Source organism: Tenrec ecaudatus, chromosome 17 (assembly GCF_050624435.1).
Source record: "Tenrec ecaudatus isolate mTenEca1 chromosome 17, mTenEca1.hap1, whole genome shotgun sequence".
NCBI classification, from domain to species: Eukaryota; Metazoa; Chordata; class Mammalia; order Afrosoricida; family Tenrecidae; genus Tenrec; species Tenrec ecaudatus.
Window position 1 is genome coordinate 38,332,142 of NC_134546.1, and position 15,165 is coordinate 38,347,306.

General features: G+C 46.2%; 1 protein-coding gene and 2 non-coding genes across 4 annotated transcripts in view; all 3 read left to right on the forward strand.

Moving 5' to 3' along the window:
• The window catches only part of PRKCE (protein kinase C epsilon), a 564,512-nt gene that overhangs the window by 317,872 nt on the left and 231,475 nt on the right, over positions 1-15,165 (forward strand). The window lies entirely within an intron of this gene.
• Positions 269-331, forward strand: LOC142431168 (U7 small nuclear RNA). The gene has a single exon (XR_012780722.1). It is a non-coding gene; the product is annotated as a U7 small nuclear RNA (small nuclear RNA).
• On the forward strand, positions 4,394-4,516 carry LOC142431242 (small nucleolar RNA SNORA26). Its single transcript, XR_012780778.1, has one exon. It is a non-coding gene; the product is annotated as a small nucleolar RNA SNORA26 (small nucleolar RNA).

Below are 15,165 nucleotides of genomic sequence, written 5' to 3' on the forward strand. Positions count from 1 at the left end.
CGACTGTGAAAGGTTGTGTGTGTGTGTGTGTGTGTGTGTGTGTGTGTATGTGATGACAGATTTCACATTTTGAAGAATATGAAGGGTGTCTGTGTACAAATGCAGCCATTCCCAATGCTGTCTTATCAATGTTGAAAGGTAAATCCATTGGCCGCCCTGCTCAGGCAAATGTGTATTGGGCAACACATTTCCTCAATAAATAGTAGCACACGTGGAAACAATGCAGCAGACGGAGGTGTGCGGAACGCTACCTAGCTGAATATATAAGAAGTGTTATAGCTGTTTTAGAATTTGTCGAGCAGGTTTTCTGGTTTGTCCTGGAAACGCCCCCCCCCCACCACCACCACCAAAGGAAAAAAAAAGACCCACTAAGCGCTTGATTGTGTGGCTGGTCAGGGCAGACAATGGAAGAGCCAGAACCAGTTTGGGCAAGTTGGACAACTAAGTGAGTCATCAGACGCTGTAATGCTAATCTTGTGTGGTTTTCTCAAAATTGTGGTTTGGGTGAAAGTTTGCAGAGCAAATCAGTCTTCCATCGAACAATGTATACATGTATTGTGACATTAGTTGCAATCCACTCCACATAACTTTCTTTCCACTTCCCCCCTGCATAACACCCCCCTCAACTCTCTCTCTCTCTCTCTCTCTCTCTCTCTCTCTCTCTCGTCCACTTGTCCTGATTTCCTGTCCCTTCTGCATCCGGAGCTGTATGTTGGGCACTCACTGCTCTTTTGGTTCGGGGCGGCTGATTGTCCTAAGGAGTGTTTCCCTCCCGGGTGTTCTTGGTCACTTGATAGGCCTGTCTATTGTTTGACTGACAGGAAGTGGGACTAGTTTTAGTTTGAACGGTGCCAAAAGCAGAGCGTTCAGACGAGTAAGTCTAGTTTCATTTGTTTGCTTTCGATTTTTAATTTTGTTCTACAGTCTACTCCCACCCACCCACCCCCACTCTGTCCAAGACCCTCTTTTGTGATTTTGGTCAGAGCAATCTGCAGTGGTGGCCGGGCACCATCTAGTTCTTCTGGTCTCGGGCTAGTGGAGGCTGTGATTGGTGTGGCCCACTAGTCTCTGGGACAAGTTGTTTCCTTGGGTCTCTGCATTTTCTTCACTCTTCTTCATCTCGGATGGGGAGAGGTGTATACTGCATCTTAGATAGCCACATGCCAACTTTTAAGGTCTCAGTTGGTTCTCATCAAAGTAGAATTTCGAATTATTGTCTTTGTGAACTTGACCTAAATGTCTCCCAAGACTATTACCTTAAGCCCCCAAAGCCCAGTGACTCATTTTTCCCAAGGTGCTTGGTTATGGCTGTGATGTTTTCATAACTCTGCCCTCTGAATGCCTAATACAGGCATGAACATACCTGCAGCACATACACATGCATGTGTAGTTTTAAACCTCTACCAAACCCGTGTATTTGTGGGTGTAACCCATGTGTTCAGCTCGCACAACTACCTGTGTACCTGCTTGTGCATGATCATTTGTTATTACTGTTGCTGCACGACTGTGTGTGTGGCAATATTCACCTTGGTTGCCATCATCCCTTGTGGCCCTTCTAGTGTCTTCCTTTGCCTTGGTCATGGTGATCTCCCCCTCATTCTTGATTGCCTTTCCCTTCACCCAAGTTAATACTTGTCTATTTAGTAATAGTAGTAATTTTCCCACTTTCCCCCATCAAGGTTTCTTCCTGTTTGTAAACCTTTTCTTGACTCTTCATGACAGTAGTCTCATATAACATTTGTCCTCTTGTGAGTGGCTCAGCATAATATATGTCCTCCAGGTCCCTCCCTTTGGGGAGCTGTTTTGGAGACGTCTCAATGTTCTTTACTGTTGCTTCGTATTCCATTTTGTGTGTGCGCCTTGCTTTGTCCATCCCTTGTTGGGCATGGGTGTTCCCATCTTTCGGGTAATGTGAATGATGCCCCAGTGAACATGGGTTCTCACCTAGCGATTCATTCTGTACTTTTCATACTCAGTAGGGGTTGCTGGAAAGGATTCCTGGTGATGCTGTGGGTTAAGGGTTGCGATGTTAACCACAGGGTCAGCAGTTCAAATCCAGTTAACTACTTAGCAGGAGAGAATGAAGTTGTCTGCTCTCATCAGGATGTATAGTCTGAGAAAATCCATAGAAGGTGACTGTGAGTCAGAATGGAGCTGATGGTGGTGGGCGAGTGCTGGATCACACAGTATTTCTATTACCATTTCCCAAGAAAGCCTCACCCCATTTTCCACAGTGGTTGCCCCATTTTACAGTCCCACTGGCACTGCAGGACAGTTCCAAACTCCCGGACCCCTCACCAGCATCTGTTGTTTCCTTGTTTCTAATTGAACTTGGCAATTAATGCTTCTGGCTGGGCCTGAAGGGGGTGGAGGTGGTAGATGATCTCTCATGGCTACTTTGATTTTAATCTCTCCCAGAAAAAGTGAGTTGAAGGGTCCATGGTGGTGCAGAGGGTTCAGTGCTGGGCTATTGACTTACCCAGGCACCCTGGACTTGGATGGTGACATGACGGCCTGCCTTTCCTGCCCCTCACTCGAAGGTGATGCATTCGCAGGAGCTTGAGGAGCTTGCTCCCGGGGATGGGAGGCACTGGCTTCCAGAGAGCTTTGCTTCTTCTGGACGGATGGCATCATTGGGCCAGGCAAGAGGCAGCCACGGTTAGCTGGGAGTTCTGCCGGCGGAGTTGGTTCTGTCTTACCAAACTGCTGTCAAAGCAACTTCTTAGAAATGAAGCCTAGTTGCTGCTCCTTGAGGCACGACACCCCCGGCTGAGCCCATGGGACTGAGAGCGAGATGGACCTGGGGAGGGCGTGGAAAGCAAGTCTTTTGGCATTTCTCCAGGTCAGCAGAGGCCGTTCCTATGGCATTCATTCTCGTTCTAGCTGCCACATGTTGACAGACTGACTCACCGTGCTAGCTCTCTTCTCTGGTGCCCATCAGAGCACCTGATCTAGCCAGTGAAAGTGCTTCACTGGGGGTACGCTGAGGTGTGGGGTCGGATAATAAACATAAACGTTCTTAATACACCATTGGATCATGCATATGAACTGTGAGTTCTGTGTAGCCTTTGCAATGGATATTAGAACCTAGAGATAAAGCAGAGAATACTAATTAAGACAATACAAGTGTCCCAGGCTTTTCATGCCTCCAGGCCCGCTCTTTGGAGACCAGCCCTACATGTAGACCCACCCAGCTCCGTCTTCTGGGAAGCAGGTCTTCAAGTAAAGACCTCTGTGGCTTTTCTGTTGTGGATACCCTTACCCAGTGCCAGCGACGCTCTGCCTCCTCCTGCTGAAGCTAGACATCCTCCCTCACTTTCACTTCCCCTCTTATCAGGCTGTACCGGTTGTCAACTCCATGCCTAGCTTCTTTGGGTCAGGGGCCCTTTTTACTCTAGTCTGGCCTCTCTTAGCCAGCCTTTCAGTCCCAGTTATGACCCAGTAGTCCTAGACCTGTCAGGCATTTAGCACCCTAAACCTGTCTTTCACAGGAACCCTGGTAGCACACTAGCCACAAGGTCAGCAGTTGGAAACCCCCCGCTGCTCCGTGGTTACAAGATGAGGATTTCTGCTCCTGTAAAGATTTGCAGTCTCAGAAGCCCACAGGGGCAGTTCTACTCTGTCCTTATAGAGTTGTTATGAGTCAGAATTGACTGACGGCAGCGGGTTTGGCTGGCTTTGAGTTTGCTCCATCCTGTAGCCATCCAAAGTAGGTGGTGTCAGCCAGAGCAGCTGGAGCGCTCTCTGAACCTCTGTATTCCAGAGAATGTGTTTTATGGTGAAAAGGGTGTCCCTTAAGTGTAGTATACCCACACAATGGAGCAGGTGGCAACAGAAAGGAATCGAGCACAGCATGAATGAGCCTTGAAAAGATATTCCGTAAAAGACACAGAAGATCACATGTGATATCATTCTGTTTACATGAAATATCCAAAGTAGGCAAGTGTATGGAGAGTGAGCGAGAGAGAGCGAGATGAATGTTTGCTGGACCGGTGGTGTGGCGGAGGAGGAATGGCTGTGGTGGATGCGGGTTTCTTCTCTGGTGCTGGAAATGTTCTGATGTTGACTGTGGGCTTGGTTATTCAACTTGTGATTGTTAAATGATGTACTTTAAATGGATGAATTGGATGGTATGTGAATTATATCTCAAAAAACCCTAAGAGGTAAATCATTGCTTTGTGCCCAATCCTCGTTAGATTTGAAGTGGTTTTGCTCTAACACTTCAGCCATATTCATTTGTGTAACTCTTCTGTGTGCTTTTACCCAAAATTTGCCTTTATATTTTTTCTCATTAGTATTATTAAAAAACGGTTTTAATGGCTAAATTAATGCTAGTAGAATTATCAAATATTATGTGACTATTATAATTTCTCAGGAAGTCTCTCCCTTTCTTGGGCCCTTCTAAGGTTGCTGCGGCACTTTCAGAGGCTAACACAGAAGGGTAAAGCAAGTCTCCATACAACCCAGAGACGAGGTTGGTAGAACTCCGCTTTGGAGCCTGTCTGGAGTCACAACTGAACTGGAAAAAAATTTTCTCAGGAAGTTAATAGTGCTGCCCAAGAAGTAATCCATATATGGAGAAGGCTTTAGCAAGTTTATGGAAAAAGTCCATTATCTTTTAATCCCGTTTTTCCACGAACCTTTCGAAGCCCATTCATATATGTATTTGTGTGTGTGTGTGTGTGTGTGTGTGAGATAGAGATACAGTCTATGAAGTAGTTGAGTGTTCTTATAGTGTTTGGCCTAATTAAAAGTGAAAGTAGTTCTTACGAAGATGCCCCACTCCATATTTAGCCACCTAAAATTTTCACCAAAGACTGGGGTGCTATAGTAAAGTGTGGTGAAGGTATTAGATGGTGCCCAGCTCTCAAGAAATTTAAAAAAGGTAGTGTCTGGGGTTCTAAAGGCTTGTCTTAAAACAAGCAGCCATCTGAAAATGCCATCAGCCAGTTCTTGCAGAAGAAAGAAAGCACACCAACCTAAGTGTGATCCAAGGATTTTTAATAAAAGTCAAAGTGGAGGAAATATATTGGAGCTTAAGTTCTAAAGCACTTCGTCTATGGAAGACTGGGGTCTACCATGAGAGACCTAACTCCATTTTGAGTCTTGATGTAAGTTCAACCGCCAGTCAAGCTCCTTCTGACCATTAACCAGCTATGTGAAAACTTCTGACTCTTAACCAACTATGTGAAAACTTTGCCCTCAAGGAGAGAATACAATGGAACGATGACAATTTTTCTGGGCCAGTCCAGGGAGGGGCAGTCTTGCCTCGGGGGAATTTGCTTGGGCTGCCCTCAGTGCTTGACAGAGGTGTGCTGCATGGGACCCATGGTCAGTAGTCATGCCCTGCCCCCCTCGAGGGCAGCTGTTTGAAGGGTCCTAGGAGCAGCCCTGCCACCCCTTTACATTTACCGCTGTCTATGTAAACCAGCTATGGCCCCCCCAACCCCTTCTGTAGTCCTGCGTGAGACGGTGATGAGTCGATCTGCTTGCATTTGGGGTTCGGTGATGATTTCTTTTGTTTTCTGTCAGTCACCATGTGCCCATGATCTTTGAGCACCTTTACGGCCTCATGGTGATAGTTTCTCTCCTCTGGATGATTTGTCTTTGTTTTGTTTTAGGCTCAAAAAAGGATCTCCGTTTAAAAAATGAAAAGAAAAAGGAATGTTGCAAACTGTAAAGGAAACATAACAGTGCAACAGTAATATGGTGTTTTCAGTAACACCACTCCATGCAAGGGTTTAACTTCTGCATGCCATCCTCTCATCTTCGGCTACGCGGAGACATCTCTCTCTCTTTTTTAAATCATTTTATTGGGGGCTCATACAATCCTTATCACAATCCATCCATCCATCCATGTGTCAAGCACATTTGTACATTCATTGCCCTCATCCTTCTCAAAACATTTGCTTTCTACTTGAGCCCTTGAAATCAGCTCCTCATTTTTTGCCTCCCTGCTCCCCCCTTCCCTCATGAACCCTTGATAATTTAGAAATTATTATTTTATTATATCTTACATTGTCCAAAGTCTCCCTTCACCCACTTTTTGGTTATCCATCTCCCAGGGAGGAGGTTATGGGTAGATCCTTGTATTTGGTTCCCCATTTCTAGCCCACCTTCCCTCCACCCTCCAGGCATCGCCACTCTCACCACTGGCCCTGAAGTGGTCATCTGTCCTGGATTCCCTGTGTTTCCAGTTCCTATCTGTACTAGTGTATATCCTCTGGTCAAGCCAGATTTGTAAGGTAGAATTGGGATCATGATAGTGGGGGGTGGAAGCATTTAGGAACTAGAGGAAAGTTGTATGTTTCATCGGTGATACCCTACACCCTGACTGGCTTGTCTCCTTCCCCCTGACCCTTCAGTAAGGGGGTGTCCAGTTGACTACAGATGGGCTTTGGGTCTCCACTCTGCACTCACCCTCATTTATAATGATATAATTTTTTGTTCTCTGATACTTGATCCCTTCGACACCTTGTGATCGCACAGGCTGGTGTGCTTCTTCCATGTGGGCTTTGTTGCTTCTGAGCCAAATGGCCGCTTGTTTACCTGCAAGCCTTTAAGACCCCAGACGCTATATCTTTTGATAGCCAGGCACCATCAGCTTTCTTCACCACATTTGCTTATGTACCCACTTTGTCTTCAGCAATTGTGTCAGAGACATCTCTTTAAGTAGTTATGTACTGGCTAGTAAATTGTGTTCATGTTGTCACACCAAATGTACATTGATCATTTGCATTCTCTCCACCTGACATGCCTCTAAATTATCCCCACACCCCACCTCCCACCCCGGCCCCGGGAAGCCTGGACTTTCCAGACTTGTAGTGGTGGGGGTGATTGCCCTAGTAGATGTTTCTACAGAACTAGGCATTTCCCTAGGGGTATTTCTCTACAGTTGGAACTCTCAGGTCAGATTTTCTTGCTATAAAATGTGTATGCCTATTCCAGCCTATTTCAACCAATAAAAATTTGGTGGCCTGGTACATGGTTTAGGGACAGGAGGAAGTTAGCAAGTCAGCACAGAGTCCTTTGAATAGTGCTAACACTCCCCTCCCCTCCCCCTGGAGCACGGTCAGGCCTTGCTCATTTCCACAAATGTCTCCAATGGAAAGGCTGGACTGGCTGTAGGTGGGGCCGGGCAAAGGAGTGGATCCATAAAGGCATTGTGTCACAGTTGCACCATGCGAAGTCAGCATCCGTGAATTCAGCGGACTGAGGTGAATTCTTGGCTGTGTGATAAGAAGGTAACATATTCAGAATAACCAGTGACACACGGACACATAAAGCCTTTAAAAATGTTTGAAATACGCCAGATGCAGATTTATTTTAAAAGCAAGGATAACTTAGGACCATCATTAGCCACTCAGGAGAGATGGCTTTCCACTCCCAGAAAGGGTGAGTCTCAGGAACTCACAGCAGCAGTTCTGCCCGGCCCTAGAAAGTTACTACGAGTCGGCATCGATTTAATGGCAGTGAGTTTGGTTGTTGTTTTTTTTTTTGTTTGTTTGTTTGTTTAATTAACCACTCGCTTTAGTTAACAAAAGCGAACTTCAAGTTTTTGCTTCCAGTTGTGTTTTGATCAGGTAGCGCTGAAATCCTCTAGAGGCCTCTGTTAGTCTGGGTAGACTAGAGAAACAAATCCACAGACACTCTTATGTATATAAGAAAGAGCTTTATATACAAGACTAATTGAACATTAAGAAAACATTCCAGCCCAGTCCGGAGCAAGTCCATACGTCCAATATTAGCCCAGATGTCCAATGCCAATCTATAAAGTCCTCTTCAGACTCACGCAACACACGCAATGCTGCAGAATGCAGGAAGATCACAGGCCAGTGAGTAGGAAGTCTTGTGAATCCTGTGGCAGTGGAAGCATCTCAGTGCTGGCAGAGGTCTCCGTAGGGCTTTTCCGGCTCCAGAGGTCTCGCTCCATCAGCCTCTCCCCATGTGTCTTCACAGGGATGTCTCGCAGGGAGTGCAGAAGAGAATGTATGTCTCCCGCCTCCAAGGAGGAAATACTGGAGTTCCTAGAATCCTCAGGAGAAGGCCATGCCTACACAGGGACCTCATTGGCTATATTCTGGTCGATAGGCGAGACTCTACCCCATACTCTTAATCCTCAAATTGACACCAGCTTTTGTAACTACCACAAGGCCCTTACCTGTTCCTCTGTACCATCTCTCTCTGCCCAAAGGTACCATTGGGCTGGAGTGGTGTTTATTCCCTCCATGTGGGTATGCCTTCTCCCCCTGAAGTTTGATTGTGTTCACAAATGTTTCGTGAATTTAATTATATAAATGGCCCCACACTGGACCCACTCCTTTGTAGCTTGCTTAAAGGGACATTATACTTTCAAGATGTAAAACCCTAATGTATGAAGAGCTTGTCCATTCATTTGAACTGGCATCGGATAGTCTCCGTCTGGTACTATCATGATGTTTTCTCGTCCATGTACCTGCTGGGAGATATGTTAGTCCCTTTGAGTTTACTGACACCGACAGCATCTTTACACGTGTCTCTTGGGGCAAATGCATCTACCTTTGTCTTGGGTGGACACCTGGGAAGGAACTGCTGGGCTGTAGGGTGTGCACAGTGTCCGCTTAGCCGATTGTGCCAAGTTGCTCGGCAACACTGTTAAACCCGTTCATCTCTGCATTCACTTGGTAAGGTCAGGCTTAAGTTTTTTGTGCAGAGTAATAGGTTTAACAATGAGACCGCACTGTTTTAATTTGCATCTCCTCCATGAATTGCACAATGAATTATCAGGAAGTCCCTGGTGGCGCACACCTGGAAGAACTGTCCTGCTAGCCAGGAGGCTGGAGGGTTGCGCCACCCAGAGGCACCTTGGAAGACAGGCCTGGCAATGCGCTGCCACAAGGTGACAGGCTTGACAATGCAGTTCTACTCTGCACGTGTAGGGTCACCGGTGACTACTAAGAATGGCAACTGTAAGGCCCTTTGAAGATTATTGGCCAATAGCATGCCCTCCTGGAAAGTAATTATCAATAGATTCTGCCTGTTTTTTTTTAATTTTTAAAATACTTTTATTGGGGGCTCTTACATCTCTGATCACAATCCACACATTCCTCCGATGTGTCAAGTATCTGCCTATTGTATGATCTTTTTGTAACACTGTTGGCGTTTTGGCTTCGTACTGAATGCTAACGCTGAATTTATTATTTGTGATAGAGATCTCCTTCCATTATCTGCGCTCTGTCCTTATAACTTAGAGTGGCTTCTGCTTCTGCGATCTTTACATTTTGATACAATTGTGGCTGGTTTGTGTTTTTAGCATTCTGCTTAATAAATCCAACCCAATCTCAATATTTCCCTAGTTAAAATTTTTTTGTTTTTAAAGTTTTAGTTTTCTGCTTTTTACACATGGGGTTATACTTTTTAATCCATCCATCTATCTATCCATACATCCATCTACCCACCCACACCTACTTCCTTACCCCCCCCACACACATATACATATACATACACACCTACAGTGAAATCTCTTATAACGAGTTCAAGGGACTGCCTTGTTCTTCCAGGTCTCACAAGTGTTCTGGTCTGATGAAGTGCGGTGTTACCACTTTGGGGTAGCTTTTTTTCATGGAAAATATCTGTGTTCTCCTTCCCTGACAGGTGTCTGCCTTACATAGGTCCTGGTTTTCACACATTTCTCTATCACTTCCCCCCAACATGGCCACCGACGGCCTCGGCACCATGCTGTGATCAGTCCCTGTGTGTCCCCACTGATTGTTCTGTTTCTCGTCGCTGTCCCGCCCCATTGGGCCATCTGTCCCCGACTCAAAGTCACCCTCTTTCCATTGCTTCCGCCCATGGAAGAAGCAGTGGCACCTGACGGCGCACCTGTCCCTCTGTATCTGTTCCGAGCGATGCAGATCTTCGGCTAATTCTGGCTGGTCTTCTTTTGCAGTGAATTTTAAGATGAGCTTCTCAAATTTCCTGCAAGGAAGACCTTGGGGAGTTCAATAAAAACTGCATTGATTTTCTCTGAATGACTGAGTTTTTAAAAATATGACTAGAGGACTATTTGAGCTTTTCATTACTTTATGAGTTAAATTTTTCATGAGAAAGCATTTGCCTAAAATAAAATATGAAATACGTCCCTCGCTGACATCCTGTCCAAGGTCAGCAAGATGGTTTTGGCAACTTGAACCGCTTGACCAAAGGTTAAAGCTGCCTTCAGCTGACTCACTGTCGCCGGGGTGGCTATGTTCTCGGCCTTTAATGCAGTCAATTTTTTAAAGCCAAAAGCGGATGCTTACTTTGGACGGGAGGACTCAAAGCAGCCCAGGGCTTTGATTTACTCTGTAAGGAACACCAGCCCATCTCCAGTTTTCAGACGATTGCGTTCCAAGCTCACAGTTCTTTATGAGAATCCTCATCTCTAAATCCGCTGGCAGAATTTCAGTTCCCACCCACCGAGAATTCATTTCATTTCAGCTTCGCACTTTCTAATTTTGAGGATAGCTGATAAAGACATCACCATACATTTGCATGAGGAACTCTGGCGGGCTGAGCAGAAAATAGCTCTCAAGGTCACCACCAGGGGTTAGTCTGGATTCTGCTCCAGCGTCCCCAGGGGACTACCAACTGCCCAGGTTGGTGATGCCCCCAGCCAAGTGTCTCAGAAGACAGAGGGGAGGAGAATTCCCCAGACACAAGGAGGGCAGAGAGTCAGAGACCGAGGTCCAGGGGAAGGGGTGCCAACCAGCTCTGTGGGTCTGGCCAGCCTCTGTTCACAGGGAAGAAGTGGCCTGGGGTGAGATCTCAGAGTCCTGTCCATGGAAAACGGTGCCTGTGGCAGGCAAGCATCTCACACCCATCTTTTAGATAACTTTACCATAAATAAGCTAAAAAATACCAGTCACACTGGTTAATCATTTACCTACCACAGAAGGGCACTATATGAAATGATATTGCAGCTTCTTTCTTCCCATTTCTTTCCTCAATTTCCTCAAGCAGAGCAAGATCACACTCCCTGCCTTGACCCCCGGGGGCCCTCAAAGAGAATTCATTTTTATGTCCTGAACGATCCCTCACAGCTGGTGACAGAAATTGCAGTGGTTGATAGAAATACCTCGGTGGAACCCAGAACTGGGGGGAAAAAAACAAAAAAATCAAACTCAACTGCCAATGAATAGATTCTGACTCACAGCGACCTTGTAGGAGAGGGTAGACCTGCTCCTGTGAGTTTCTGAGACTGCAACTCTTTAGGGGAGTAGAAAGCCTCGTCTTTCTTCAGCTGAGCGGCTGGTGGTTTTGAACTGCTGTCCTTGCAGGTAGCAACCCAACACATAACCGCTCTGCACCAGGCTCCCTAAAATCCTAGACTCTTAGAGCTGAACGGGACCTCAAAGATCACTTAGTGCATTAAACCCATCGCACAGATCAACAGAGCGGAGCCCAGAGAAGGGACGGTACTCACGCAATGGCAACAGCTAGACAGGAGCGACAACGCAGGCACCCATCTTGTCACGCTGCTGCTCATTTCAAGGCTCCACGCTGTCCCCAAGCCTGGTGAGTACTCACAGTCATTGCAGCCCTGCAGCACGGGGGTGTGAGTGGGTCGGAACATTGAAGCACACCGAAGTTGTTTAAATCAACAAAACAGCACTCCGTTGGCTGAAAGCAGACATCCTAAAGGATCATGAGGTACAAGCTGAATTTCTTATAAAATACCTCGCCCCCCTCCCACTCCGCCCTCGTTCAGCACGTTCCTATTAAAGAAACATAAAGCAACCTCTATTTTACATCGAAATTGCTGTGTTAAAATTTAGTTTTACCAAAGAGTTGAATTAAGATGTAATTATTACCATTACCCCCAAAATGTTGCCACTGTTCCAGAGCATTCGCCCCAGGGCTCCCTGATCTATAGCATTTAGTGTGCATTTTAAATGGGGGTTGATGGATTTCCATTGACAGGCAGCTTTCCAGGAACAAGAAGTTTTATAGAAAAGTAAGGACACTGAAAGGCCTTGTTAAAAAACAAAATTCACTACCCCACAACGCTAAGGTCTTATTAGACAACTAGATCCTGTTTTCTAGGAGTTTCTAATCTAACAGGACAAAACAAAGTAACCAAATAGCCAGGGGTCCTAGTTTGAGAACTCGTTTTTTAACACGGGAGACGGAGTTCACCTTGCAAGCTACTCTCAGTGACAGCAAGGTCAAGCCAGTTAGTTGCTTCTATAACTTTACTGAGGGGTATTTGAGATAACGACATTCTCAAATAAGGAAGTCAACCCCGACCAGCTGTTCTCAATTTTTTGAGTTTATATTAGATTACCTGGAGATCTTTTATTTATTTGCTTATTTTTTATCATTTTATTGGGGGCTCATATAACTCTTATCATAATCCATAACATATATCCATTGTGTCAAGCACATTTGTACATTTGTTGCCATTATCATTCTCAAAACATTTGCTTTTTACTTGAGCCCTTGGTATCAGCTCCTCATTTTCCCCCTCCCCGCCACCGCTTTGCCCATGAACCTTTGATACTTTATAAATTGTTATTTTGTCATGTCTTACACTGTCCAACGGCTCCCTTCACCCACTTTTCTGTTGTCAGTCCCCCAGGGAGGAGGTTATATATAGATCCTTGTAATCAGTTCCTCTTTTCTACCCAACCTTCCCTCCACCCGCTCACTCTCACCACTGGTCCTGAAGGGATCATTTTTCCTGGATTCCCTGTGTTTCCAGTTCCTATCTGTACCAGTATGCATCCTCTGGTCTAGCCAGATTTGTAAAATAGAATTGGGATCATGGTGGTGGTAGGGGGATGGAAGGAGGAACTAGAGGAAAGTTGTATGTTTCATCGTTGCTACACTGCGCCCTCACTGGCTCGTCTCCCCCCACCCAGGCCCCGCCTGCACAACCCTTCTGTAAGGGGATGTCCAGTTGCCTACAGATTGGCTTTGGGTCCCCAATCTGCACTCCCCCTCATTCACAATGATAGGATTTTTTGTTCTTTGATGCCTGACCTCTGATCCTTTCGACACCTTGTGGTCACACAGGCTGGTGTGCTTCTTCCATGTGGGCTTTGTTGCTTCTCAGCTAGATAGCCGTTTGTTTACCTTCAAGCCTTTAAGACCCCAGACACTATATCTTTTGATAGCCGGGCACCATCAGCTTTCTTCACCACATTTGCTATGCACACTTTTGTTCTCAGGGATCATGTTAGGAAGATTAGCATTATGGAATGCCAATTTAATAGAACAAAGTGTTCTTGCATTGAGGGAGTACTTGAGTGGAGGCCCACTTCTGACTGCTACCTTAATACTAAACCTATAAATATATGCACATAGATATATTTCCCCATCATATATATAAATATAATTACATATGTGCATGCCTGTATTTAGACCTCTATAAATGCCCTTTGCCTCCTAGCTCTTTCCTATTTCCTCTTACTTTACTCTTGTCCCACTATCATGCTCAGCCTTCATTTGGGTTTCAATAATTCCTCTCGGTTACATTGCCTTTGATCAATCCCTGTCAGGCCTCTTACACCCTCCTTTGTTCCCTTGTCCCTGGGTTTGTTAACACCACTTCCTTTCCCAACCTCTCCCTCTCCCATGGCTTACCAACCATCCCCCATGTCCCGTTGTTTTGTCCTCCAGATTGTTTATCCAGCCTATCTTATCTGGGTAGACCTGCAGAGATAATAATATGCACACAAACAAGATAGATCAAGACAAAGCAGCAGAACAACAACAACAAAATGACAAAAAGAGAGAAAAGTCTGTAAATAGTTCAAGGTCTGTTTCTTGACCTTTAGGAATGTTTTCCCCGTACAGTTTGGTGGAGTGCCACACCCTGGCCCCAAAGTCTATTTTTGGTATTCTCTCGGGATTTATTTGCTCTGCTCCCTTTGCTATTCTGTTGCATGACCTTAGTGTTTTCCTCCGTGGGGTGGGGTCAGATCAGGTATAAATTCCCACACCGTGTCTCCAGTGTTGTGTCTGGTAGAGCTATGGGTCACTGAGGCTATGTTGTGTCTCATAGTGGGGCCGGCCATATGGTCCTCTCTGTGCATTGGCTGCTCTGAGAACTGAGATCTTATAAGGAAGCTCTACTCAGTCTTATGAGGGCCCTAAGAACAACCCCATGTAGTGGTACTCATTGGGCTGCAATCTGAATAGTCAGCAGTTCAAAACTACCAGCAACTCTGAGGGAGAAAGATGGGGCTTTCTACTCCTGTCAGTGGTTACAGTCTCAGAACCCCACAGGGGCTGCTCTGAGTCAGCATTGACTCAGTGGCAGCTCAGACAGCAACCACAGGGGCTCCTGGGAGGTTCTCAAATCTACAGCCCTTGGTGGGTTCTGCCTGCCCATCCCCCAGGTCGCTATGAGTTGGAATCCACCTGATAACAGTGGGTGACTGGGATAGAATCCAGGCCAGCATTACACCTTGACCCCTCTGGGGGACTCTGATAGTGAGCACAGCAGAATCGAATCCCAGAGCCAGAAGGGATTTGAAAACACGGCTCATTTTATTCTGGGGAAGCTGAGGCAAGGCAAGAGACGCTGCTTGCCTACAGCTCTGCTCTCTGTTTCTTGTCAGCCAAGACATTAGATGCTGTCTCCAGGGCACTTGTTCATCTGGATAGAACATTCTCTTCGGTCCTCTCTGCTCCACATCGCTCTCTCTCTCCTGCTCATCTTTCTGGTCCCAAGGAGTGTAACTGTGTTGGCATACCCCACTCGGAGTCATGCCCACTAAACATCAGAAACCACTGGATTAGTGAACCGCTGTTCCTCACCGCCGACTGATCTTCCCTGCACAATCCCCCTCCCAACCCCCCCAGTGCTCCTCCACTTGGGCTGCACCTTAGAATCCCCAGTGAGGAGCTTGCCAACAACTCCCAGTGTAGCATCCTCACCCCCACTCCCACCCTGTGATCGGTTGTCGGAGCTGGGCCTTAGGCACTATTATGGTTCAGTAGCTTCCCAGGTGAGCCTCATGGGCAGGCCGGCTGAGGACCTGTCTCCTGTGGTGTGAGGTCTCCTTATTCCTGAATACCTAATGAGTCTGATTTCCCAGTAGCTATGGGTGCAACGGTGGGGGTGAGTTTTCCAGGAGGTGAGTCTATTTTCCTAATGCAACCTCCTTGCAGTAGCATCTTGTGACTGTTTTGTTTTTA